The following is a 27,866-nucleotide window of genomic DNA, read 5'->3' on the forward strand; positions in this document are numbered from 1 at the left end:
ATACATCTTGAGTTTAACACTTTTAATCCCTTTTATCAAGTACTTTTTTATGTTTTAAATTTTTTTAAATTTTTTGGGCATGGAGTTTTTCTTGCAGCCCTACCAGGGACTGAACCCACGCCCTCAGCATTAGGAACACAGAGTCTTAACCGCTGGACCACCAGAAGAGGCTCTCATTTTATGTTAGTGAAACTAAACATTTATTTATCTATTTTAAACCATAATTCAATTTTACAGTGGCAGGGAAAATATGCCAACCTTACTGACAATTAAATTATACTATACATATTATTTGGGGCTTCCCTACTGACTCAGACAGTAAAGTGTCTGCCTGTAGTGCAGGAGACCTATGTTTGATCCCTGGGTCGTGAAGATACCCTGGAGAACTATGGAGATAAATTGTATTTAGAAACTACTTTGAGAAAAACAATTTTTCAGTATGATTATACTGTATACTCAATATAAAGTTATTGGTTTTATTTTCCCTTACATGTTTAAGATCTGTTTATTACACTCTATTTTGATGTAAAATAATCTAAAGTATTTGCATGATTCCAAAATTAAATCTACAAAAGGAAATTTAAACAAGATTCAGTTCCTCTTCTCTCCACTCATTCTCTCCCAATACATATAGTACTTAAAATGTGGTTTATATATTCATTTGCAACTATGATTTGACAAAACATGCATATATTGGCATTTACTTCTAGCTTCATAAATAAACAGTGCCATATTGAGACGCATTTATCCACCTACATTTTTCACTTAAATTCTTATCTCTTTAGGAGTATCAGGATATAATCCTTGTGCTTTATTATTACTGCATATTGCAATGATATAATAGCAATAATGCCTGCTATTTGGGGCACTGTATTGAATTTATTAACTTCAAGATTAGTAATATATTTATCATGCTGATCCTTCCTAAATAAGAACACAGCATGTATTTTGATTCATTCAGAAGTGTTTCAAAGTTAATATATGGATTTCCATTTCTTATTTTAACCTAGATATTTCCATTTTGTTATTATAATAATTAGGTTATTCTCTTATGACTATTTTTCTTTGTATACATGAAGGTTAATAATTAAAATTAAATTAGTTTTCAAGATAGACTTTCCTTGATTCCTTCAACAAATTATCCTATGTGTGTGTGTATATATATATATCATATACCAATACAGATACTTCTAACTCTTCCTCTGTAATTCTTATACTAATTGTTTTTGCTAGTCTATGTTGACTGAAGATAGGATTTTCCCCTGATTTGTTCTTAATTTTAATGGTGAAGAATAAGTATTTTGTCATTAAGAAAGAGGATAACTATTGGTTTAAGGTATTTATTTTATAGGGCTTTTCTGCTGGCTCAGACAGTAAAGAATCTACCTGCAATGCAGGAGACCCAAGTTCCATCCCTGGGCCAGGAAGATCCCCTGGAGAAGGGAATGGCTACCCTCTCTAGTATTCTTGCTGGGGAATTCCATGGACAGTGGAGCTTTTAGTAGGCTATAGTCCATGGGGTCACATAGAGTCAGACAGACTCAAGCAACTTAGCATACACACGCACAGTCTGCGTAGACTGTCATAAAAGGAAACCACAGACTAGATGTGTTAAACAGAAGAAACTTGCCTTCTCACAATTCTGGACTTGCAGGCAGGGCTGATTTTGTCTGAGGCCTCTCTTCCTGGCCTACAGATAAGTGACTTGACTTCTTACTGCATTTCATGCGGCTTTCCTTGTGAGTGTGTGTGTGTAGTGGGGGCAGGGGGTGAGGTGTGTGTGTGTATGCATGTGCACACATACATGCAAGAAGAAAAATCTGATAATCTCTCTCCTCTTATAAAGACACCTATCTTAATAACTAGTGTGTCCTGGTTTCAGTCCCACTATGCCTACTTTTTTTTTTCCTTTTTTCTTAAGAACCTCTTCCCTCCAATTTTTTTGTTTGTTTTGTTTCACAAAAGAATCACCACTTTATTTCTTTTTACTTTGGCTTCACAGCTTAAGGGAGTATAATGTTTAAAAGAAATTTCGTCAGCTTTACAAAGTAAAATGCTAAGCAAATGTGAAATTTATTAGTATTTTAATAATCCTGATGAATGTTGATGTGGAAAATTGAGATAATTACATGAAATAGTAGCCCCTGATATTTATAATATATATAATTTTTTGAATACTCTTTTTTTTGGAAAGCTTTTATCTGAATTGAACTTTGTTTTTAAAAATAATAAACCATTCTCCTATTTTCATAATAGTTACTAAATTTGTACAACAAATTTTGAATAATTACCATGGGTCACACACAGTCCTAGGCACTGAGTCAGCATTCAACAAAATATACACAAATCCTTGCCCTCATGGAGTCTGGTAAGAGGCAGGCAATAAATATAGATATGTTAAATATCTAGTATGGTGATACATATAATCATGTTGGTAAGGAGATTTAAGTGGGAGGAATTCCAGTTTAATCAAGCGTGACAGCTGAGTAGAAAACCTAAATAAGATATAAGACAGTTATCTGAGGGGAAGTTCATCTCAGGCAATGGAAAAACACACCCAAAGACCTGAACTGAGACCATGTTTGTCAAGGAGCAAGGAGGTTATAGTGGCTGGAGGAGTATGATGAGGAGAAATGGGTAGAAGAGATTAGAAAGGCAGTTATGTGGGTTCTTGTCTATTGAGGGACTTGCCTTTTGCCTTCAGAGAGATGCAAGCAACTAAAGAGTTGAGTAAAGCGGCAACATGGCTGACTCATGATTTTACAAATTTACTCTGGATGCTGTATTGAAAATAGACAGGAAGAAAGCAAGGAAATGTCTAATGTCTATTAGACCAGTAAAGATGCTACCTTGGAAAACAAGAGGAGAAATTATGGTGACTTGGATCAGAAACATGGAGATGGAGTCCATATTGAGACGTTGTTTGATTCTGAATATATTCTGAATATGGAGTTATGAGGATGTTAACATACTGGATGTAACCGATGGCAGGAAGAGAAGAGTTAAGAGTAACTCCAAGGGTTTTGTTTGCTTATGTGTTTGACAAGAAATGTAAAGAGGACTTGCCATTTACTGAGATGAAGTAGGTGTGAGACAACACATATGTTAGAGGCAATTAGGATAATTATTATGCATGTATGTTTAGATGTTAAGTAGGTAGTTAGATATCTAATTCCAGGATTGAGAGGATGGGACACAAACATTTTGAGAGTTGTCAGTAAATAGATGATAGTTACATCTGCCACACAAGATATCACAAAGGGAGGGTGAATAATGTAAAATGAAATGAAAGTAAAATGTCAAAGGAAAAATTGGAGATTCTGATTAGATGCAATAACTTTTATAAAACTCTTATTAATTATCATTCTCTTACCAATTCTGTATTCCAGTACTTCCAGGTTCTATTAATATATTACACACACACCAACTTATACAATGACTGAACATTTAGTTCCTTACATAAGAAATAAATTCTTATTTATGCATCAAAAATTCTGTGCTTTTTAAATATATATTTATTTATGTATTTATTTATTTTACTGTGCTAGGTATAGTTGCAGCATATGGGTTCTAGTTCCCTGACCAAGGATCAAACCCAGACCCCCTCCATTGGGAGCGCAGAGTCTTAGCCACTAAACAACCAGGGAAGTCCCCAAAATTGTGTGCTTTAAGGCTAATTTGATTGTAATACATCTCCTGTTTCAGTCTTGGTAAATTTTTATATCATTCATTTCAGTTCAGTTCAGTTGCTCAGTCATGTCCGAACTCTTTGCGACCCCATGGACTGCAGCATGCTAGGCTTCCCTGTCCATCACCAACTCCTGGAGCCTGCTCAAACTCATGTCCATAGAGTCATTGATGCCATGCAACCATCTCATCCTCTGTCAACTTTTTATATCCTTAAGTTTATTTATTTTATGAACTTTCTGAAGTGTGATTATTTTGTGCTTTTTCAGCCTTTATTATTCCAGATTATTGTCTTTTTTCATTATTTTTGAGTATCATTTTGTGATAAGCAACACCCGTGGGGGATTCATGTTGAAGTATGGCAAAACCAATACAATATTGTAAGGTAAAAAATAAAAAAATATATATATATATAAGTGAAGGGAGTCCATATTCTAATTTTCTGAAGCAAGAGCATCTCTCTTCATATCATCACAAAACTAGCAATAAGAGTGTTTGTCCATAATAGGAACAAAAATGTCCTTATTAAAAGAGGAGAAAAAGACATAAAGGAAGAGAGACTCTTTGAGTAAATAAATAGAACTGCTAAGAGGTTTTTCCTAATTAGAATTATTTAGAAAATAAGAGTCTTCAGTTTAGTTCAGTCTCTCAGTCATGTCTGACTCTTTGCAACCCCATGAATCGCAGCATGCTAGGCCTCTCTGTCCATCACCAACTCCCGGAGTTCACTCAGATTCATGTCCATCGAGTCAGTGATGCCATCCATCCATCTCATCCTCTGTCGTCCCCTTCTCCTCCTGCCTCCAATCCCTCCCACTTAATTTTAGTTGATATTTAAAGAAAACCCCTTTCTATTAGTATAATTGTATGAAAAAAGCTTGCATTATGGTAACATTATAAGTGCTTCTAATCAGGAGAATAACATATGTGGCCCTATATTTTCTTATGTCTGTAGAGGTGAAGGTAAGGAGAAAATCTGGAACAGTTTTCTTCTGTTCAGGCTTTAGTCCAGTTCTTATTTGGTGACAAAGTCTAGTCAACATCACACTTAACACTATACACATTATCCTGACAAATAATTGGAAATATTACTAAAATGCCTTGGATTCATTAACTAATTTATCCATCATATTTATTATTGAGTGCCTTCTGTGTGTTCAACAACATTTTGGATGCTAAGAACTTAGCAGTGAATAAGGCATACAGAATCCCTGTCCTCAAGAAATTTGCATCTTAGGAAGGGAATTTGTGGAGAATGAATGCATGTATACGTATGGCAGAGTTCCTTTGCTGTCCACCTGAAGCTATCACTAGATTGTTATTTGGCTATATCCCAATATAAAATTAAAAAGTTAAAAAAAATAAAAATAAATGGTAAATTGCATTGGAATAAAAGAAACTTTCATTTTAGCAACAAAGAAAGAAATATATGAATAAATATTTTAAGATATATTGTGTTTTAAAAATATAATACAAAAGAATAAAGGGAGAAAGGTGGGGTCATGGTTAAGAATCCACCTGCTATTGCAGGAAATGCAAGAGATGAGGGTTCCATCCCTGGGTCAGGAAGATCCTCTGGAGGAGGAAATGGCACCCTACTCCAGTATCCTTTCCTGGAGAATTCCATGGACAGAGGAGGCTGGCAAGTTACAGTCCCCGGAGTAGCAAAGTGTCAGATATGACTGAGCACAGCACATACATAAAGGCATAAATAGTGACAGCCATGGGTGACAGAGATCCAAAAAGTCCTCTAAGAAGATATTTGAATAACAGCTAATGATGAAAAAGACCTAGTATACACACACACACCATGGAGATTATTACAGAAAAAGGGAAGTGTTGCCATAAATATGTAAGTGTTTCCTCATTCATTTAGGAAGCATTTACATAATAACTGCTAGATGCTGTAATTCAAATAATGCAGTAAATTCTTGAAGCTCTTACTGTGTCTTGGTCTAATGAGCATTCTTATGAAGCTTTAATATTACCAGCAGTACCGGGAGCTGCGAGTTGAGTTGGGAGCAGCAGTTTTTCTTCATTAAGAACAAGTCTCCTGCTCATTAGGAAGAGGTAGGTGGTTGCCTCTGTTCCACTCTTGTTTTTCTCTGTATCTTTCTGCTGCTTGTCCTTATTATGCAAAGACTTATATGATCTTTGTGGAGATTTTTCTGTGTCCAGTCACCTCACTGATGGGACACCTATGCCCTTTGCACTCGTTTCAGACCTTTTCCACCTCCTGCACATTTTGAATTGCATAAAGTTTCTGCAATTTCAATACTTTTTCTTGTATACTTTCAGTTTCCTGTAGAATGTACCTCACTAACTTGTCTTTTCCTCAATGTCATCATCTGTTTTTGTGTTATGACCTATTTTTAAACAACCTTTTAATTTTAGAATAGTTTTAGATTGACAAAAAGTTGTGACGGTAATCGAGTACTTCTATAACCCACAACCATTTCCCTCATATAATTAGCATATCGCATTGTAGGCGAACATTGATAATAATTAATGAACCTTTATTTATACATTGTTGTTAACTAAAATCCATGCTTTAATTACGTTCTCTTAATTTTTACCTAGTACATAGTCTTTCCCAAATCCCACCCTGTATATCACATTGCTTTTAGTTGTCATGTCTCCTTAGGCACCTGTTGACTGTGACAGTTTCTCAAACTTCCTTTGTTTTAATGACCTTGACAAATTTGAGATGTACTGGTTAGATTTTCTGTAAAATGCTCCTCAGTTTGAGTTTATCTGATATTTTTCTCATGATTAAATTGTGTAGGGATTTTGAGAGGAGGATCACAGAGGTAAACTTCCTTTCACAATATATCAAGGGTACATACTACAAGGTGACTGACTTACCACTGCTGATGTTGACTTTGATCACCTGGCTGGAACAGTATATGTCCAGCCAGGTAAAATATATACTTAAATTATTGGAAATTTCTGTGCACAGATTTGTCTCTATCTATCTGTCTATGTATCTATATTTTTCAATTGTTAATTTATGTTAATATGGACTATTGGATATTTATTTTAATTATTTTGCTGCTCAAACTGTTAATTGTGTTTTATCATCTTGTCCCACTTCAAAAGCAAGGGAAAACTGCCTGCCTTTTTTTCTTTTCTAATTTTCCTCTTCTTTGTCAGAGGAAGCCTGACAAAGCCTGTCACAGGAAGCCTATTTGGGGAAGTTACTTTGCATTTTGGGGTTTAGAGGCTGTTTTTGAACCATTTGTTCAACTTATGAAGAAGAAAGCCCTGCCAGTATTTTCTTTGGGGACCCTAAAAGACCCCAAGTTTTTTTAATACATTGATGGCAATACTTCCCATCATCTCATTGGTTCAGGAGAAGTAAAGAACTGAATCTGGGGCTTTCTGGTGGCACTAGTGGTAAAGAATCTGCGTGCCAATGCAAGACACGCAAGAGACATGGTTTCAGTCCTTGGGTTGGGAAGATTCCCTGGAGTAGGAAATGACAACCCACATAAATATTCTTGCCTGAAAAATTCCAGGGACAAAGGAGTCTGGCGGGCTACAGTCCAAGGGGTTGCAAAGAGTTGGACACAACTGAGCACGCACACACACAAAGAACTGAACTAAGAGGCAGAGGAAAGCCAGAAGCATTGAGGTTCCCCGCCTGATGAATCCACCTTTATGGATGGGCCAAAGTTTCAAACCTGCAACTGTTTTGTTTTGTTTTTCCCTATCACATATTTAGAAAGTACTCTTCATTCTCATTTTACACATTTTTCATAATCTACTTTCTGTCTCTTGAAATCTCACATCTATTCCATCATTTGTTGTTGTCACTCACATCCAACTCTTTGTGACCCTGGACACTGCAGCACATCATGCTTTCCTGTCCTTCACCATCTCCCCAAGTTTGCTTAAACTCATGTCCATTGAGAGGGTGATGCCATCCAACCATCTCATCCTCTGTCATCCCCTTGTCCTCCCGCCCTCAATCTTTCCCAGCATCAAGGTCTTTTCTAATGAGTCGACTCTTTGCATCAGGTAGCCAAAGTATTGGAGCTTTAGTTTCAGCATCAGTCCGTCCAATGAATATTTAGGACTGATATCCTTTAGGATTGACTGGTTAGAGGTCTTGCCATCCAAGGGACTCTCAAGAGTCTTCTCCAGTATCACATTTCAAAAACATCAGTTCTTCAGTGCTCAGCCTTCTTTATGCTCCAACTTTGACATCCATACATGACCACTGCAAAAACCATAGCTTACAAGTTATATCTTGGCTTTTTAATATGTTGTCTAGGTTTACCGTAGCTTTTCTTTCAAGGAGGTCTTAATTTCATGGTTGCAGTTACCATCTGCAATGATTTTGGAGCCACCCAAAGTCTCTGGCTGTTTCCATTGTTTCCCCTTCTATTTGCCATGAAGTGATGGGATTAGATACTGTGATCTTCATTTTTTGAATGTGGAGTTTTAAGCCAACTTTTTCACTCTCCTCTTTCACTTTCATCAACAGGCTCTTTAGTTCCTTTTCGCTTTCTGCCATAAGGGTTGTGTCATCTGCATATCTGACGTTATTGATATTTCTCCTGGCAATCTTGATTCCAGCTTGTGCTTCATCCAGCCCAGCATGATGTACTTTCCTTATAAGTTAAATAAGTAGGGTGTCTATATACAGCCTTGACGTACTCCTTTCCCAATTTGGAACCAGTCTGTTGGTCTGTCTGGTTCTAACTGTTGCTTCTTGACATGCATACAGGTTTTGCAGGAGGCAGGTCAGGTGGTCTGGTATTCCCATCTCTTGAAGAATTTTCCACAGTTATTTGTGACCCACACAGTCAAAGGCTTTGGCATAGACAATAAAGCAGAAACTGATGTTTTTCTGGAAATCTCTTGCTTTTTCTATTATCCAGTGGATTTTGGCCATTTGATCTCTGATTCCCCTGTTGTTCCATCATTACTCTAGAACAGATTCTAAAAGTTTAATGATTTTTCCCATTATATTTTCAAAATTCCAACACTTTAGCAGCATTCATATAAATGACCTAATGATTCATATAAATCATTCAAATAAATGATTTGTTTTTACTGGTAAATCACTGTGTTCTTCATTAGAAATACTGATGAGAGATATATAAGGGGGCCCTCTATGAGTCTCTTGGGCTTCAATATAGTTTTCCTTGACACCATTTTGTATCAAAACAGACTCTTGGTAATCAAGATTAAATTGTGAGGACCCCTTTCTCTGTTTTGGTCCACTCATCTAAGTATTTCAGGTCAGGGACATTATTAACTTCAACTGTAATGGAAATTTACCTTATTAATGCTGCTTAAAAGCCTACAATGTTACAAATCTACACGTGAAATATACTTCAAACCTTTAATTTCCAGAACATTTTATCTGAATTCGCTTTCACAGTTGTTAACATGTTACCTTGTATTTTAGGTATCTGAACAACTACCTTCTTTCCTTTAGTAACTGAGAAATTAATTAAAGCCCATTCTGCATTTTAAGTAATCTGGCATTCTTATCATGATATAAGAATTGATATACATTATTTTAATAGGTAACTGAAATACATCACTTCCAGTTACCAGGTTTGTTAATAGTCTTAAGAAAATTTAATTCCTTCCTTTCTTCTTTCCTTACTTTATTTTCAGATAATATCCTGAATGAGATTATAGAACAGCAATAACAACAATGGGAACAAAAGGACACTAATAGGAGCTAAAGAAAGTTTGGACTTCATTTATTTATTTACTTTTATTTTTTTTATTTTTTACTTTAATTTACTTTACAATACTGTATTGGTTTTGCCATACATTGACATGAATCTGCCACGGGTGTACATCAGTTCCCAATTCTGAACCCCCCTCCCACCTCCCACCCCATATCATCTCTCTGGATCATCCCCGTGCACCAGCCCCGAGCATCCTGTATACTGTATCGAACATAGACTGGTGATTTGTTTCTTACATGATGGTAAACATGTTTCAATGCCATTCTCCCAAATCAACCCACCCTCTCCCTCTCTCTCAGAGTCCAAAAGTCTGTTCTATACATCTGTGTCTCTTTTGCTGTCTCACATACAGGGTTATCCTTACCATCTTTCTAAATTCCATATATATGCATTAGTATACTGTATTGGTGTTTTTCTTTCTGGCTTACTTCACTCTGTATAATCGGCTCCAGTTTCATCCATCTCATTAGAACTGATTCAAATGTATTCTTTATAATGGCTGAGTAATACTCCATTGTGTATATGTACCACAGCTTTCTTATCCATTCATTTGCTGATGGACATCTCGGTTGTTTCCATGTCCTGGCTATTATAAACAGTGCTGCGATGAACATTGGGGTACACGTGTCTCTTTCAATTCTGGTTTCCTCAGTGTGTATGCCCAGCAGTGGAATTGCTGGGTCATAAGGCAGTTCTATTTGCAATTTTTGAAGGAATCTTCACACTGTTCTCCATAGTGACTGTACTAGTTTGCATTCCCACCAACAGTGTAAGAGGGTTCCCTTTTCTCCACACCCTCTCCAGCATTTATTGCTTGCCAACTTTTGGATTGCAGCCATTCTGACTGGTGTGAAATGGTACCTAATTGTGGTCTTGATTTGCATTTCTCTGATACTTCATTTATTAATAATACTTCAATATTAGTTCATTAATGGTTACAAAGTTACCATAGTAATATAAGCTATTAATTAATAAAGAAACTGAGTGTGAGATGTATGGGACCTTTGTACCATCTTCAAAACTTTATTTTATGTAAATCTAAATTTATTCTAGAATGAAAACAAGTTTATTTTAAAAGTTTGTTGAAAGCGACTAGGTAGCTCCAACAGCATGCGGAATAATGGCTGCAGCCCTAGCAAGAACGATGTCAGAAAAAGACAGCTGTGGCAGCTAGGATCAGCACCAGGAGGACTTTGGGGCAGAGCAAGAGGGCATTCTAGAGACTGAATATATTGAAAAGGACTGATCAGACTCTTAGACACACATGGGTAACAGAAGCCATGTTTCTGCTCCGTTAGAGAAGTAAAGTGCAAAGATGGAGGCAGGAAACAATGAAGACTGTGATGAACAACTGGAATGAAGATGTGGGACAAACTTACTTTGAGGCATAATCTATGAAATTACTGATCTGCAATTTTTGAAAACATGAAGAATTCATGGAAATCAAGAAAATGACTGAGAAACTATTCCCAATAAATAAAATGCAGTATGGGATTCTTTTGCTCTAAAGAATATGACAATTGACAATTATTGTTTCTATTCTTGCTAAGTCTTCAAAATAAAAAGAAAAATGTTCCACTTTTTAAAAGTTGTACCTTATACACACACTGCTTTTTGTTCTTATAATAATCTAGAGAGAAATATTAGCTCAGACTACATAAGAAATTTAAAATTATAAAATAAGTTTGATATCATATGTTCCAGATACATCTGACATTTTCCCCAGTCATTGTGAATTATTATCTGCATGTTTTCTCTAGTAATTCTTTATTTATTCTTTACAATCTTTCTGCCTTAGTTGAATATGCTTTTTTCTTGTTGCTCAAATAAATTGTTGACTTAAACTTGAACTCTAATCAATTTCAAGATGGACAAGGTCACTTGAATTTCAATTAAAACTGATCTTGGCCTGTACTTGAGTTTAATATCTTCATAAATTCTATCTTTAGAAAATTTCTGTCATTTTTCTTGTAAGAACCAAACTAAAAGTAGAATGAAATAATCCTATGTCATAAGATGTTTAAAAATTCTTTGTCTTCTTTTTTATTCTTTATGTATCTTTCTTTCCCCCTTCCTTTATCTTCTTTGTTTCTTTCTTAAGAGCACAATCATTTCATTTGTGTACTTTCATGTAACGGTACTGACATTTACAATAATTATAGAAAAGAAACTTACTTAAGTAAAACATTTAAAATTATTTTCTATGAACTTAGTCACAGGATTAAAGGTGGACATGAATATCTCTAAGGAAACACTCCAACCAAAATATTTTGGAGTAGGGAACATAGAAATGATTTGTGTTACTTGTCCAGAAAGACTGGCATCTTTGAAAATCAAGTAGTACATTTTATGATACACGGATCACTCAGAAGAAAATAAAGGATAATTTATTGGGAAATTATTTATAATCAGGGCATTTTTAGAATATTGAGATTTTAAGCAAAATGGTTTCATGATTGTTTTTGTAGAGCACAGTTTAAGAGACTAAACCCAGACCAACTTGGTCACTCTTTCAATGGCCGAGTGGGCCTACAGTTGTAAAGATTCAGATTTATTCTACTTTGCAGCCTGGAGGAAGCAGCTGAGAAATGGAGAACAGGAGAACTGACATTGTAACTTCACCTTACACTTGACATAGCAAGCAGAAATTCTATTCTTTCTTCCAAGCTGCTATCCTTCAGCCATACCCCAGAGTTTATTTCTAACTTCCCCTTCCCTCCCATCCTGATAGCAGCTGGTACCTAAGTACTATTTTTCCTCCTTTGAATAAATTCTCTTTGCCCTTTCTCAATCTGCTTTTATTCACTCTGAGATCATTGGAGCAGTCTACTCTCACTTCTGGAATATTGCAAATGTTTTTATTTCTACACTTGCCTCCTTTCAAAACTTACTGCTTTTATTATAGCTCAAAACTCACTATTGTCTAAAAAAATTATCCAAATTTCTATGTGGCACTCCAGTCACTGCCATCAAACTGCCATCATCCTCCTTTCCAGGTTTAGTTTCCGTTGCTCCCATAAATGGACCTTCAACTCTAGTTAAACAAGTCTGCTTATGTCCTTCTACCTACTCTCCTATTTATCATGTATGAGTCCTTGTTTATTTTAGCTAATCCATTATATAACTAACACTTCTACCCCACCCTATTCCCATCTCCTTATCAAAACAGTGTCAAACACTAATTAATTTATTTTTATTTTTGCCTTTCTTATATGGACTCAACCCAAAGAAACCTTTCATTCGTAAACACCTAGAAGAATTATAAGTTGTGTTGTTTATTTCACATTTTATTTTTTTAGTTTACATCATTCATATTTCTTCTTATATATAGTGGAAGACTCAGGTATTATAGTTTTGTACATATCTGACCTTGCTGAGAAGAAACTAAATTTCTGAGAATTACCTTTCTTTATATCGTCTGACTTTTCTTACACCTGAGCAGGCACAGGTACAGTTTGTTATTGAGAGGTCATCAGGCAGAGACTGATGCAGGTTTCAGTATGTCCTCATGAGTTTCAGTTTATCTTTACAGATTCTATTTTTTGCCCCCTCCTCCACTTCTCATCTAACTCTCTTTTCTGTCTTCTAATCCTGTTGACATCTACTGTCTTTAGGTCAAAAATGCAGAGGCAAAAGTCGTGTGTCGATGTCATCACCAGCAGCCAAGTGTGCTAATTCCAGAATCACAAGTTAAAAAAAAAAAAAAAAAAAAGAACAGTATAAGTAAAATGGTAAGAGAATAGAAAATGGGATAGATTAATATTTTAAGATTCAATTAAAACTGAAGAAAGCAGGCAAAGAGGGGAAAACAAGAAACATTACAATGAATAACATACAAAACTTAAATGACAGAGATTGTCAAGACAGGTTGAAAAATAAGACCCATATATAGATGATTATATGCTTTCCTAGTGACTCAGATGGTAAAGAATCTGCCTGCAATGCAGACCCAGGTTCAATCCCTGGGTCAGGAAGATCCTCTGGAGAAGGGAACGTCCTGGAGAATTCCACAGACAGGGAGCCTGAATGGCTACAGTCCATGGGGTTGCAAAAAGTCGAACATGGACTGGCAAGTAACAAACACAAACATAGATGATTGCAAAAAAAAAAAAAAAAAAAAAGGAGAGAAAAAGAAAAGCATTTTAAATATAAGAACTCAGCTAGATTAAAAGGAAAGATATGGAGAAAGATATACTGTGTTAGCAAATCAAAAGAAAGATGCAATAATTAAATTTATTTCAGAAAGTAAGCTCCAAGGCAGGAAAACTATCAGAGAAAAAGAGAGGAAGTATATAATGATAAAAGGGTCAGTTGTTGAAGAACAACTTTTCGTGTATATGTGCCTAATACCAGTGTATCAAAGAATGTAGAACAAAAACTAATAAAAAGGCAAAAGGAAATGGGCATATAAAAGCTAGTAAAGGCATGAAAATTGAAAGTGTAGCTGCTCAGTCACATCCAATTCATTTTTACTCCATGGACAAAAAATAGCCCACCAGGCTCTGCTGTCTTTGGGGTTCTCCAGGCAAGAATACTAGTGTGAGTTGCCATTCCCTTCTTCAGTGAATCTTCCTGACCCAGCAATCAAAAATGGGTCTCCCACATTGCAGGCAGATTCTGAGTCCCCAGGGAAGCCCAGGAAAGGCATGCTGCTGCTACTGCTGCTAAGTCGCTTCAGTCGTGTCCAACTCTGTGCGACCCCATAGATGGCAGCCCACCAGGCTCCCCCATCCCTGGGATTCTCCAGGCAAGAACACTGGTGTGGGTTGCCATTTCCTTCTCCAATGCATGAAAGTGAAAAGTGAAAGTGCATAGTTCAACTCAATATCACCAGTGATCAGCAAGATCAAACAGGCATTTATAAGACACTTTACCAAACAACAGCAGAACACATTCTTCTCAAATTCCCTTAAAACATTTATCCAGATAAACAACACTCTGGGTCACAGAATATAACACATGTGAAAGAATAGAATTCAAGCAATGTATTCTCACAGACCTCAATGGAATTAAACTAGAAAATGAAAGGAAAATAGTTGAAAATTACAAAAACGTTTGGAGATTAAAAAATGCAGTTCTCAATAACACGAGTCAAAGAAAAAATATAAAAAATGTTTTTAGCTAAATTATAATGAAAATACCCTTTCACACAATTTGTGAGATGTGAAGAAAGTAGTGGTTTTTAATTTTTTATTTATTTGATTTTAAAACTTCCTAATCAAGGTTTTAACATAGAATATATTTCTTGAATAAATTGGGAAGTTGAAATAAAAGTGTTAATAATGTTGAAATATCAATCACTATACATATGACAACTGGTAGGAAAAAACAAAGCAGCAAGATTGCACAATCTCTGTAAGAACCAAGGTCGTCTTTGCAGATATCTCCTCCACTTTCAAAGTGTGTTCTGCTGGATACAGAATTTAGCACAGTTTCTGGGGTCACATTTGGCCATGGTTGCAGCTCAAAGAACAATCACTAGCCTGGGCCTTGGTGGTGGTGATTCTGCTCAAAAGCAATGCAGTCACCAGCACATTCAAACAATACACTGACATTCTAAATATCAAAGTAGGCATAAGAAGGCAACACAATGATGTTGTCAGGAAGATAATAGCAAATAAACACAGTTAGGTGAAACCTGAGGCTGAAAAGTAGCTTTCTAGTTCATTTCTTTGGCTTCTTGGGCAATGCTCACTGAATGACGAAATGTGAAGAAAATTACAGCATTGAATAAACATAAGAGACAAGAACAAAAGTCTAAGATCAATTACCTAAGCTTCCACCCTAGAAAATTGAGTAAAATTGCCATTTAGCTTAATGGAACCAGAATAAAATCAATAAAAATCAGAATAAAATATCAATAAGAAGAAAACAGGGAAACTATTACTAAAGTCACCAAAATCTTGCTTTTTGGAGACATCAACAAATTTGATAAAGCCTTTTCCAGGAAAACAATAGAAAATACAAAATTGAAGGCCTAATAGCAAGGAGATCCAGTCATGTAAGTTCCAGTCCGAAAGCTGGCAGAAACTCAGTCTGGGTACAAAGGCAGGAAAAGTCTGATGTCCCAGGTCAAATCAGTCAGGCAATAGTTATTTCATATTCAGCGTTTTTGTTCCATTTGGATGTACAAAGATGTAATTTTTGGCAACAGCAACATAAATAAGGTGTGGGAGTAGCTGTGTAAGAGCAGAATTATTGAAATTAAGCTGGCATCAATTAAAACTTAATTGGTATAAATTCAATATGCTAAATGCAATCTCCATAGTGATAAATCTAAAAATATATACAAAATAAATGCGAAAGAAATCAAAATAGTTCTCTACACAAATCCTCTAAACATAAAAAAAGGAATGAAGAAAATTAAAACTTAAGAAAGAAAGAATATAAGGCATACAGAAAACAAATAACAAAATGGCAAAATAATTTCTTCTAGTTAGTAATTACTTTAAATGTAATTTATATTAAAAAAGAAAAAAGATCCCAAATCAATAATCTAATGATACATTTTGAGGAACTAGGGAAAAGAAGAGCAACCTGAACTCAAGCTAGAAAAAGAGAAGAAATAAGTATCACAGCAAAACATAAATAAAATAGAGAACAGAAAAATAATAACAAAAATAAAAAAACAAAAATTAAATATTTGAAAAGATCAATAAACTAACAAACATTCAGCTAGAGTGATAAAGAAAAAAAGAAGATACAACTAAAATGAGAAATTAAAATGAGAATATTTTTACTGAATTTACGCTAATAAAAGTAATTATAAGATTGTACTATAAGAAATTATACACCCAAAAATTATGCAACCTAGGTGAAATGAAAATATTTCTAGACAAATTACTTAAGATTTAAAAATCTCTACAGATCTATAAGAAGTAAATATATTGAATAGGTAACTAAAACCATCTTGACAAAAAAAAAAAAATCAATATAGGTAATTTCACTGATGAATTTGCCTAATATTCCACATACGTAAAAAGAAATACCAATCCTTCTCAAAGTCTTCAAATCTTCTCAGTCTTAAAAAAAAAAAAAAAAAAAAGCACGAGGAGGGAACACTCAATTCATCCTATTAGCCTAGCACGACCCTGATAACAAAGTCAAATAAAGGCATTATATAAAAAGGAAAATTACAAAGGAATAAAGAGCTTCCCTGATAGCTCAGTTGCTAAAAAATCTGCCTGCAATTCAGGAGACTCCAGTTTGATTCCTGGGTTGGGAAGATTCCCTGGAGAAAGGATAGGCTACTCACTCCAGTATTCTTGGGCTTCCCTTGTGGCTCAGATGGTAAAGAATCCATCTGCAGTGTGATTCCTGGATTGGAAAGATCCCATGGAGAAGAGAGTCTACCCACTCCAGTATTCTGGCCTAGAGAATTCCATGGACTGTTTAGTCCATGGAGTCACAAAGAGTTGGAGAGGACTGAGTGACTTTCCCATTCCTTATCAACATAGATGTAAAAATGCTCAAAAAAAACAAAACAAAACAAGCAAACAAACAAAAAAAACCAGGACACTGAATCCAAGACTTAATGAGATTTATCCCAGGAATGAAAAGGTCATTTAACACAAAAAAAGAAACATAATACAGTACATTAACATCACAACAGTAACAAAAATACCATGATCATCTCATTTGAAGTAGAATAGGCATTTACCAAAATCCAACATCCTTCTATAACCAAAATCTTCAGAAAACTGGGAATAGAAGGAAACTCCCTCAACATGTTTCTTTTGTCTTTTTATTCCTGGAAATTGGAGCTTTCTCTTCCTCGAGTTCAGCTATGTGTTTAATTATTTATTGCATTTCAGTTAAACTTCAAAGACATGGTGATTTTTGTTGAGTATAGTACTGAACATTGAATAAATTAATAAACAGGGGAGAAGGGACAAATCTCGCATGAAGAAGTTTCCAAATTAATTAAGTAAACTCTCCTCACTAACAAGGGAGAAGCATAAATCTCCACATCTTCTCTGTGAGCTGTGCTTAATGACTGTCTCCCAAAGAGTACAGTACAGAAAGGAAGGCAAAAATAATTTTACAGATACTATTTAAGTCAGATGATCAAGGTCAATGTAAATAGTCATAAATCATGTTTATTATAACATCCTTGATATGTTGCAATGTGAATGACACTTTGTCTCTGTTTTCTTCCTCACCAAACCCAAAACAAACACGATTTGTTTAAGGAAAAACATCAGACAAATTCTAATAAAAGGACATCTTTTAATATCTCTGACTAGTCCACTATACCATTCAAATCCTGTAAAGGCAATGAAAAGAAATGTTTTTTTGAGAAACTGTCACACTCAGAGGGGCCCAAGGAAAGATGATGACTAAGTATATTGTCATCACGGTGTTGATGAAAAATTAATCAGTCTATCTAAGAAAGGAGTGTAAAATTTTATTCAAGCCAAATTGAACCTAGAATAACCTTTCAGAAAGCTTTGAGAACTGTTCCACATGCTAGAGGTCAAAACATGTTTATACGAGATTTTTGAGACTGACATTTTTTTAATTGACATTAATAATAATGACATTAATTAAACATCATTCAGTTCAGTTCAGATGCTCAGTCATGTGTGACTCTTTGCAACTCCATGAACCACAGCACACCAGGCCTCCCTGTCCATCACCAACTCCTGAAGTTCACCCAAACCCATGTCCATTGAGTCGGTGATGCCATCCAACCATCTCATCCTCTGTTGTCCCCTTCTCTTCCTGCCCTCAATCTTACCCAGCATTGGGGTCTTTTCAAATGAGTCAGCTCTTCGTGTCAGGTGGCCAAAGTATTGGAGTTTCAGCTTTGACATCAGTCCTTCCAATGAACACACAAGATTGATCTCCTGTAGGATGGAGAACAACCCTGGGTATTCTTTGAAAGGAATGATGCTAAAGCTGAAACTCCAGTACTTTGGCCACCTCATGCGAAGAGTTGACTCATTGGAAAAGACTGATGCTGGGAGGGATTGGGGGCAGGAGGAGAAGGGGACGACAGAGGATGAGATGGCTGGATGGCATCACCGACTCGATGGACGTAAGTTTGAGTGAACTCTGGGAGTTGGTGATGGACAGGGAGGCCTGGTGTGCTGCGATTCATGGGGTCGCAAAGAGTCGGACACAACTGAATGACTGAACTGACTGACTGTTGTTCCATGTCCAATTCTAACTGTTGCTTCCTGACCTGCGTACAGGCTTCTCAAGAGGCAAGTTGTTAAATAAATTAAATAATGAAATTAATTAAATGACATATTATTCATACATGTAAGTAGAAAGCAATGGGTTATCATGACCCCTTACATGATCATGAAGAAGCATTATCTTTCAAAAAATTATCTTGGTGAATGCAGGAGAATGTTGTTCTTTATGGTTGAGTAGGTATTTCTGTGAATGGGAGAGGTTTGGTCGATGTATAATGTAGATACACAATGCAAATAGTGGGGAAAGAGGGGCCCAAAAATCAGAGAAAAATTTTTATGCTTAAATTGTTCTTGTCTTGCCTTAAAATATGAGTTTAATTTCACACTGAAGTAGAAAAAGACATTAGGTAAAAACTTAAAACATGAATAAACTATAGACCTCGATGATAATGTATCTGTGTACTGAGCCCTGTCCAACTCTGGGATCCTATGGACTGTATGTAGTCCATTAGGTTCATAGATTTTCCAGACTGGAATGTGTTGCCATTTCCTCCTCCAAGCTGTCTTCCAGGCCCAGGGATCAAATCCATGTCTCCGGCATTGGCAGTGGGATTCTTTAACACTAAGCCACCTGGGAAGCAACATAATGTATCTGTATCAGTCGATTAATAGTTACAAATGTGCCCTACTAATACACAATATTAATTATAGGGGAGACTATATGTGAGGGATATATTGGAACTCTGCACTATCTGATCAGTTTTTCTATAAATCCAAAGCTTAAAAGAAGTCTATAAATAAAACACACACACGAGAATTGAGCCATTCTTTTTCAGAGTTCAAGGTCAAAAAGCGGCTGTGCTGCACTGTGCTTAGTTGCTCAGTCGTGTCCAATTTATTTTGACTCCATGGGCTGTAGTCCACCAGGCTCCTCTGTCCATGGTGATTCTCCAGGCGAGAATATCAGAGTGGGTTGCCATGCCCTCCTCTAGGGGATCTTCCTAGCCTAGGGATTGAACCTAGGTCTCCCACATTACAGGCAGATTCTTTACCATCTGAGCTGTCAGGGAAGCCCAAGAAAACTGGAGTGGGTAGCCTATCCCTTCTCCAGGGGATCTTCCCAATCTAGGAATCAAACCAGGGTCTCTGGCATTGCAGGCAGATTCTTTACCAGCTGAGCTATCAGGGAAGCCCTAAAGAGCAGTTGCTTCAGGTAAATATGAGAGTTAATCTAACTCTTGTATTGGAGATACTTCTCCTTAGTCATTGATCCTTCTTGGAAAATTGGATAATACCCTAAATCAGTTCTTTCCCAGTAAAGAACTAAAAATAGAAACAAAAGAAGAGCCCAAAGGAGAGAAATACAAGAGTTAAGTAACCCCATTTTCTTACATTTACTCCTTTCCCCACTCTATTCTCAATGTAGTGATTTTGAACACACTATCTCCTTCACCATCCCCAGCTGCGTGTAATATTCCTTCTGTGGGTCATAACTTTCCATAACGGGGATATTTGATGTGGATAGTTGAGAGAGTTCAGTGTCTCAAGAAAGCAGACAAAGATTTTTGCTGGTCCTTGAATTCAAATAAGGTCCTCAATATGTTCTGTGATATTGGGGTCCCCTTGTTATTTTCTTTAAATATGCTGATGATTTTCTAAAAGGACAGACAATGCACTCTGAAGCATTATATTAACCTAAATTACAGCTTTGTAGGCTGGCTTAGGTCTGTATTTTCTCTTATTCTATGAAGATTTCTCTTATGCTTCTTTAGACTTTTGTCACATTTGTATTGATGGAAGTTAAGCAAAAACAACATCTGGATACTAAAAGATTTTTTATAAGCAAAAGATGCTATTATTTTTTACTTCTTTCTGATATTACTTAAGCCTAATATTTTGTTTGCCATTTTAGCTTTAGGATCATATTGGTTTGAGACTCTAAAGATGGCACTCAGGTCTCAAACTCTTGAATTTAGGTAATTGCTTAGAACCACAATTTTATAAACAGTTTTACATGATTTATTCTCATTTGCCTTGATTTTGATTTGATATGTAGCTCCCATTTTTCTTCCCTCAGAAATTCAATTAACCAGTATTTATTGAGCCACCCACTTAAGCCCAGACATTATTCTAAAAAATGCTAGATCACCAGCAAGATGGACAAATTAACAGTTTTTAATGTTTTACATTCTAGTGAGGTAGCAGACAATAACCAAAGATGAAAATATACAATACAATGTCAGAAATTACTATTAAGAAAGAAAAATCAGTTTTAGAAGATCAGCTCATAGCAACAGGGCATGTAGTTTCTATATAGAGTCTCTGAGGAGAAAAAAATTGATCAACAACTTGCATGAGATGAGAGTGAGCTATACAAATAACTTAATATATTCCAGGCAGAAAGAAACTCAGGAAGACTCTATTAAGATCTTCTCTGATTATTTTTTAAACAAAAAGTATTTGGGGGCAAATAAAGTTGGAGACGAGTTACCAATTGTCTAGATTACGGAAGGACATGAACCATGACTGCATGCTCTCCCGTATTTAGATATCTTGCTCAACAATTGATCGGCTTCCGTTGTGGCTCAGCAGGTAAAGAATCCACCTGCAACGTGGGAGACTTGGATTTGATCCCTGGGTTGGGAAGATGCCCTGGAGAAGGGAAAGGTTACCCACTTCATGGGAATTCCCTGGCCTGGAGAATTCCATGGACTATATAGTGGATGGGGTGGCAAAGAGTCGGACACGACTGAGCAACTTTCACTTTTAGATTACCTCTTTGAGTCTCATGTTTATTACCTGTGAAATTAACTAAATTTATGTATTCATTGTTGTAAGTCAAGGATAACAATGAGGTGAGGTCTGAGTGTTGATTATATTTTATCTTTGATTTTGATGATGGCTGCACTTTGTGTATACTTATAAATTATGCACATTACTGCATGTATGTTAAAGTGCTACAAAAAGTTTAAAAATACATGGCTATTTAGCAATGCTCTGGTAAAAGATAATCAAGTTAATAAGTGTATTTATAAAGTATTAAGCAAAATACTTGGCACATATTTGCAATATCTCTTATCATTTTTTCCCCCTAGATCAGTAGTCCTAGAGATTTCAAACTCCTTCTTCTCTTTGACTCAAAAGAGCTGAGTATAAAGTAAATGAAACAATTGCAGAAAAACAAAAATGATAATTGTTCAATTATAAGGGAAAAAAAAAATTGAGATTTTACTTCTCACCAAAATATTTTGACCCACCTCTCCCTTTCCTACAAGATATTTCTTTTCCATGAAGAGTTCAATTTTTTTTCTCAGTAACATTTATTTAGCTCTGCTGCCTTCCTTTAATTATCTTTCCTATGCAACCTTGGGTAGTTATATAAAAAAAAAAAAAAAAGAAAGAAAGGCAAAAGTAGGAATGAGAACACACGCAGAATACTTCAAAGCAATGAAGGTTGGAGAAAGAGTAGGCATATTTAGAAGTTATTAATGTCCCTTTTGAATTTTTCTGTCACTTTCTATATTCAATTTCTCAATATTTCTGAACATCTAGTTTCATATTTTCTAGCTATTGTAGTGATGACCTGCATTTGTTTCTGTCATTACACTTCTACCGTGTCAATGGATTTAGAAAGGAAGAAATAAATCTGTGATTATACAACATACCAAAGTGGAAGCACTATTTTCTAACACATTTTTAATATATGTTCAGAAAAAGTTTTTTCTATAGTATGCTATTGCTTTATTTTTTATCTTTGGGATCAAAGTTTTATTAATTTGAAATATAGAGGTTTTTAATCACTGAAATCATTCATCAATGCAAGTATTATCTACTCTCACAACATGAAAGTGTTTTTCTTAAGACAACACCTGGTTCTCATCATTCCATAAGTTTCCAACTTTACTTAACAAATATAGGTTTATTTTTCTCACTTCTTTTGGAATAAATATCAATATAGCTTAGTAGAGGCCATCTAGGACAAATTATCTTGTATATTTTTTATTTTACTTTTTTAAAAATTTGTTTATTTTTAATTGGAGAATAATTGCTTTACAGTATTGTGTCGGTTTCTGCCACATATTAACAAGAATCAGCCATAGGTATACACATGTCCTCTCTTTCTTGAACCTCCCTCCCACCCCACGCCACATCCCACACTTCTGTTACAGAGCACCAAGTTTGAGCTCCCCATGTCATACAGCATATTCCCACTGGTTATCTATTTTACGTAAGTAATGTATATATTTCAATGCTGCTCTCTCAATTTGTACCACCATCTCCTTCCTCCAGTGTGTCCACAAATCTGTTCTCTAATGTCTGCATCTCCACAGCTGCCTTGGAAGTAGGTTCATCAGTACCACCTTTCTAGATTCCATATATGCATTAATATATGATATTTGTCTTTCTCTTTCTGACTTACTTCACTCTGTATAATAGATTCTAGGTTCATCTACTTCATTAGAACTGATGCAGATGTGTTTCCTTTTATGGTCAAGTAACATTTCATTGTATATATGGACCACAACTTCTCTGTCTAGTCTAATTTATCTGTCCTTTCTCTTTTCTTGTTTCCTTTTCTTCTTTCTCTCTTTTTTCCCCAAGTTTTTGTTACTGCTTTTAATTTGGCTACCCCTTGATGTGACTTGTTTGGTATATTTATTTTGAGTATAAAAGTAAACACTCAACTGGTAATGCAGGCCTGAAGAGGTGCAATGCAATGCAATCACAACTTACTACAGCTGTGTCTGAGGTGTCTTCTCCCAGAAACTCTCCTCATGTACAATCACCCTCATCTTAAGAAACCAGCCAATCCCTAAAGACTCTCCTTATGTTATGGTACTTGCTGCTGCTGCTGCTAAGTCGCTTCAGTCATGTCTGACTCTGTGCGAACCCAGAGGTGGCAGCCCACCAGGCTCCTCCATCCCTGGGATTTTCCAGGCAAGAATACTAGAGTGGGTTGCCATTTCCTTCTCCATATGGTACTTGAATAAATTCTAAATCTAACCCATACATACAAAACAACTGTACACCCACTTCTGAAATGATGTTTTAGAATTTCTGCTGTGGTGTTATTTATGCTATCAGAAATCAATAAACCTCTGTGCTACTGTAACATGACTGAATACTTTTACAGTTTGGAGGGGATAGTGAGAGTCGGCAATATAGTTTTTCCCTGTTGAGGTATAGTTGATTTATAGCTATGTTAGTTTCTGGTATACAGCAAAATGATTCAGTTTTGTTTTGTTTTTGTGTGTGTATACTCACACACATACATACATATATATATTCTTCTGAAGATTCTTTTCTATTATAGATTATTACAAGAAACTAAGTATTGTTCCCTGTGCAATATAGTGGATCCTGCTTGCTATCTGTTTTATATACAGAAGTGTCTGTTTATGTTAATTCCAAAATCTTTATTTATCCTTCCCCCACCCTTTACCCTTTGATAATGATACAATATTTTCTGTAAGTCTCTTTCTGTTTTATAAATTCATTTGTATCAGTTTGTGCTACTGCTAAGTCACTTCAGTCGTGTCCAACTCTGTGTGACCCCATAGATGGCAGCCCATCAGGCTCCCCCGTCCCTGGGATTCTCTAAGCAAGAACACTGGAGTGGGCTGCCATTTCCTTCTCCAATGTATGAAAGTGAAAAGTGAAAGTGAAGTCGCTCAGTCGTGTCCGACTCTTGGCGACCCCATGGACTGCAGCCCACCAGGCTCCTCTGTCCATGGGATTTTCCAGGCAAGAGTACTAGAGTGGGGTACCATTGCCTTCTCCATCAGTTTGTATTATGTTTGTATCAGTTTGTATTATGATATTTTTGTATCATTTATATCAGAGTCCATGTATAAGTGATTACATGATATTTGTCTTATTCTATCTGACTTACTTCACTCAGTATGACATTCTCTAGGTCCATCCATGTTGCTTCAAATGGCAATATCATTCTTTCTATGGCTCAGTAATACTCCATATATATATATCCATACACAAAGCAATACATCTTAATGACATGGGCTAGGGCCTTTTAACCAGATGACTTCTAGAAAAGTATCTTGAGGGTGTTTTGTCTCTTCTGCTTGACAATCTTGATCTAAGCTGAATGTTAGTCCCAGTTTGATTAAACTTCTCAAACCATGACTTTTTATTCTGTCCCCAGAAAACTGAAATTCACTTGTCAGAGTATTTTTTATTTTTATCAGAATTGTTTGCTGAAAACATTCTTAATGACAGTATGTGCTTCATCCAACCTCATATATCTCTGTCTGTTTTGTCAAAACTTTTGTCCCCTGATGCAAAAACCTGACTCATTGGAAAAGACCTTGATGCTGCAAAAGATTGAGGGCAAGAGGGAAAGAGAGCAATGGAGGATGAGATGATTGGATGGCATCATTAACTCAATGGACATAAGTCTGAGCAAACTCAGGGAGGTAGTGAAGGACAAGGAAGCTTGGCATGCTGTAGTCCATGGAGTCGCAAAGAGCCGGACATGACTGAGCAACTGAACAATTGTTTGTCTAAGAAAGAAAAATACTATAGACTCATCAACAGAGAAAGAAAGAGAAGGTCATGAGAAATCTGTGGTTAAGACCATTCCTGAGTAAACATGTTTCAGGTTTGGCAGGCCAACATACTTTGGTGGATAAGTTTTGCTCTTAAGTCACCATCAAAATCTTAATATGAAATCTACTGATTTTATCCTGGCTTTCTGTCTATGTGAGTTGATTGTGGAATCAAAATCCCACAACTACACTGTCCCCTAAACCTGTGTTCTGGGGATCACGGAGAGTTGGGAGTCAAATCACAGATAGCAAAGCCTCTAGATGGGGCTAAGACATAATGAAGTGCAGAAGCAGCCATTTTAACAGAGAGTGTAAACTTTAAGGGTTTCTTTCTGTTCCAAGTCTTCTCTCTGCCAGGCTAGACATCTGCTTCATATATATATATATATATATTTAATGTAACAGAAAATTGTAGCAATTACATCTAGAATACTTCAAAATCATAGTGGTCACTTTTTGAAAATGTTCAATACGAATATAATCACACATGATTATCTTAGAAGTAACAGAGAAAAAAACCACCTTCTAATTCAATAACGCATATTTTTTAAATGAGTATAAGAATATTCTAAATAGAATTCTGACTCCAAAATAGCTGTGTTAAAGGATACTTTGGCCATATTATTTTTAAAAAGTGTGGAAATTTAAAGACTGTCTCATTTATTAATTTGCCAAAGTCTAGCTTCTCTTAGTATTATCTTTATATCACAATATCCAATCACCAATTTCTACATCCTCTTTTTTTTCCTGCCAGATTTATTTTCTACTCCTCAACTATCCTCCTTTGATTGTATCCCCAAATAAAAATTTCTTTTAAAATTGGACTGCCAAAAAAAAAAAAAAAAGAGAGAGAGAGAGATATCTGCCATGAAAATCAGATTTTAAGTCATGGACTTAGTCTGTGTTACAGATCATTATTAAAATTTTTTTGAACTCCTATAGGAGAGGCATACATTTACTGAAGGATCTGGACTGATTGAAGATCTAAAATTCTATTGTAGCTGACCAATATCAGTTAATACTGTAAAAATAGAGCCTTATCTACTTAGTAGGCTTCCTTTGTAGCACAGTTGGTAAAGAATCTGTTTGCAATGCAGGAGACCTGAGTTCAATCCCTGGGTCAGGAAGATCACCTGGAGAAAGAAATGGCAAGCCATTCTAGTATTCTTGCCTGGAGAATCCCATGCACGGAGAAGCCTGGCAAGCTACAGTCCCTGGGGTTGCAAGAGTAGGACACTACCTAGTGACTAAAAAAACAAGTAGTTTCTTTTGATTCAAAAGCCTGAGACAGGTTAAAAAAGAAAAAAGAAAAAAAAGAAAGAAAAGAAAAAGAAAACCTAGAAACTAACGTAGCTTTTCCTGAGGTACAGTGAACAGAACAGGAGACTAAAGAAATAAATAAGCAAAATCAAACATAGAAAAATCTTTGCCAACAATTATACACGTTAAATTCTAGTAAAGAATGATTTGACTTGTAAGTTAAAAAAAAGAATGTATTCATTGGATAATTTAGCAACAAATTTTCTATACCTACAGATAACATTATGAGGTATATATGGCATATGGAAATTTAGGAAATTGGCTGGTTCTGCTATAATGGGTCTCAATTCACTCTTAAGATACCTTCACTAAAGGAAGCAAACACAGCCCAGATGGCAGAACTGATTGCCCTCACTAGAGATGGTCATTTGGCCAAAGACAGGAATATTTGTATATAAACAGAAAATAGCTAAGCCTTTCCTCATGACTTTGGGATGCTTCAGAAGATCCAAAGCCTGTCAACTTTATCTTAAGTGGAATCATTCTTCCAAGTTTAAATCCTTCTCTTTGATCGATTCTCTTTTTGTAGGTCAAACTCTAATTGATTGAAAGTGATTAAGGGTTGTTTTTTTTTTTTTTTTCGGTTTATTTTTTATTGTTTGTACTGTTGTTTGTCGCTGAGGGAATAAAAGTTTGTGACTGACAAGCGAAGATCTTAGAGATTCAAAAAGCATATTTCTCATAGTGGGAAGATGACAAAGAAGCCCCTAAGAAAGGGGGGAAAAACTCTCAGAGTTAAGAGTATTTTTAAGTTAAATACCAGGCTTCATGGGTGGAAGATCAGAAGTCAGTTTTAGGTTGGATAAAGCATCCAACTTTCAGGGATATAATGATGTGGACACAAAAGATGGAGTTAAGGAACCAGCATCTATGACTTACAAGACTGTTTCTTTTACTTGAGAAGTCAAGAATACTGATCCATAGGAGGAGTTCTCAGATGGCTAAGAGTAAGAGGCCTCAAAACTAGAGGAAGAAGAAGCTTCTGAGTTGGGAGAGTGTGAGAGCTCTAAGATAGAAACTGTGGAGACCATATCTAATCTGAGAAAGAAGGATTCTGAATTCAAAAATCATGAAACTGTGCTTAGTTAGCACCATGGTTTTTAGAACATCCACAGGGTCAACAGAACAAAGTCCCAAATGACTAGCAAGGCCTAGAAGAAAAAAGGAGCAGTTAGCCCCAAATGTACCTGCTTCCCATTTGGTCTTCCACTCACAGTCACTGGGTATCAGCTACGGCATACATAAAACCCATCTATGTATAAAATTGGGTTTACCAGGGCAAAATTTTAAGAAAAAATGATAAAAAATAAAATACAGCAAATGAAACAACTAACATCTAAGGAAGTATATTTACTATGCGAAACAGAAACTTAAGAATCTTAATGAATATATTCATACATGTGAAAGAAGACTGCAACAACAAAAATAATCAACTA

This window comes from Ovis aries, chromosome 2 (assembly GCF_016772045.2).
Source record: "Ovis aries strain OAR_USU_Benz2616 breed Rambouillet chromosome 2, ARS-UI_Ramb_v3.0, whole genome shotgun sequence".
Classification (NCBI taxonomy): domain Eukaryota; kingdom Metazoa; phylum Chordata; class Mammalia; order Artiodactyla; family Bovidae; genus Ovis; species Ovis aries.